Raw genomic sequence first — 2,260 nt, 5'->3', positions numbered from 1 at the left:
TATTCTCCACTACATTTCTTTTCTTTGACTGTCTCTTACATCTAATTCTTCAACTATCCAATCTTCATTTAACGTGCCCATGTGCCTATTTACTATTTAGATTACTTTATGGCCACGTGTTACTCATCCACTCACATTGCCGGGAGGAATCTTCATTTCACCTGCCTTTGCCAGTGGTATATATGCATGAGTCAACCTTAGGCTCATAATTAAAGTCCAAGCAGTAGCAGTGGATTCCTTGTGTTGGTCCTACCAGTACCATGCATGCCGGAAGATGTTATTGCAGCTAGGGAAGGAAGGAAAGGGTTCTCCTCTCCGCCTCAACTTTTTGCGTACGAGAGGTGAGATTTTTTTTGGCCTTGCTGGTGCAGCTACTTGTGTGGAATGTGGACGCTAGGGTACTAAACTACTAAACTCTTCAATCGTTATATAATATAATAAGTATAGATTATATACTCAGAAGAAAAACAATTGAGCATCCACCATGAACATCAAGCACCAGCACTTTCTCATCACTGCTCTACCAGGCCAAGGCCACATCAACCCTACTCTTCAGCTAGCCAAAAACTTAGCAAGAGCCGGTGCACAAGTCACCTTTGCCACCACGGTTTATGGCCTTAGGTGCATTAAAAACCCTCCAGCCTCTAATGGTCTCTCCTTTGCATCCTTTTCCGATGGCTATGATGATGCAGAATCTATGAAAAACCGCGATTTCGCTTGCTTTTTATCAGATGTTAAGTGTTTCGCTCCTAAAGACCTTACCAAGCTGATCCAAGCTTCATCAAACGAGGGCCGACCGGTGACCTTTGCAATCTACACTATTTTGCTGCCTTGGGTGGCAGAATTGGCGACTGAGATGAATGTTCCTTCGGCTTTTTTATTTATCCAGTGTGCCACCTCCTTTGCCTTATATCACAGGTACTTCAATAGCTATGATGGAATTTATGATGGAGTTCGTGAAGTTGATTACTCTTCAATTTCCATATAATTGCCTGATCTTTCCTTGTTTCAAAAGGAGGATTTGCCGACCTTTTTCTTTCCGAATGATCCATTATTTCCTTCTCTAGTCCCTTCTTTTCATGAACATATTAAGATCTTAGAACAAGACTCTACAGCTTGTGTACTGGTCAATACTTTTAACGAGTTAGAAGAAGCATCAATCAAAGCTGTTGATGGAGTGAATTTAATCCCAATTGGACCTTTGATTCCTTCAGCCTTTTGTGATGGCAATGATTCAACTGATAAAACTTTTGGTGGCGACTTACATGACATCGCGGAAAAAGACTATCTTCAGTGGTTGGACTCAAAGCCAGAAAGGTCAGTGGTTTATGCATCATTCGGAAGCCTTTTGAGTTTAAAGAAAGGAGAAAAGATGGAGATTTTGCATGGATTAAAGGAAGCTGGAAGGTCTTATTTGCTCGTGTTACGAGCAGATAACGAACAGGAAGAAGAAGTAAAGGCAGTGATAGAAAATATTTCAAGTGAAGAGGGGATGATAGTGCCATGGTGTTCACAAATGGAGGTGCTCTGTCACAGGTCAATAGGGTGTTTTCTCACACACTGTGGGTGGAATTCAACACTGGAGAGTATTGTTGCTGGGGTTCCAATTGTGGGATGTCCACATTTATCTGATCAGACAACGAATGCAAAGATGATAGAGGAAGTTTGGGGTATTGGGGTGAGAGCAAAAGCTAATGAAGAAGGTGTGGTGGAAAGAGCAGAGATCAGGAGGTGCTTGGATATTGTGATGGGAGGTGGTGAAAAAGGGGAAGAAATGAGAAAAAATGTTGCTAAATGGAGAGGTATGGCGATGGAGGCTGTGAAGGAAAATGGATCTTCATACAACAATTTCAGAAACTTCTTGCAGAATTTGGAGTGGGAATGATACAAATTTTTGTAAAAGGGCAGTGTTTGAGTTTCAGTCCATCAAAATCAGTTTTTGTAATCAATTAATCATGTATTGTTGAAAATTCCTTTAAAAAAAAAAAAGCTGCTTGGGACCGTATACAGCTTTAAATGTGGATTTCCTTCTTTCAAGGAAAAAAAATTTTTTTTTTTGGTGAATTTGCTGCACTTGATTTTTTGAAAATTACAATGGCCTCACTTTGACTCAGTCTCTGCCTTGTTTCGAAGTGCTGCTTAAGCACAGACGTTTCTTCACCATAGTGGCTTAACAATGTGAACGTGCACTGATAGGGGTTATAAAGATTGAGTTGCAAAATGAATTAACATATTCAATATTTGAATTGAGCTCGATTTG

The 2,260-nt window shown here is 40.4% G+C and overlaps 1 pseudogene; it reads left to right on the top strand.

The window, feature by feature from the left end:
* Positions 1 to 362: 362 nt before the first annotated feature.
* Positions 363 to 2,030, top strand: LOC113765279 (annotated as a pseudogene).
* The last annotated feature ends 230 nt before the right edge of the window (positions 2,031 to 2,260 follow it).

This window comes from Coffea eugenioides, chromosome 3 (genome assembly GCF_003713205.1).
Source record: "Coffea eugenioides isolate CCC68of chromosome 3, Ceug_1.0, whole genome shotgun sequence".
NCBI classification, from domain to species: Eukaryota; Viridiplantae; Streptophyta; class Magnoliopsida; order Gentianales; family Rubiaceae; genus Coffea; species Coffea eugenioides.
Note: the sequence above shows the minus strand (reverse complement) of the source record. Positions and strands in the feature narration are given on the sequence as shown.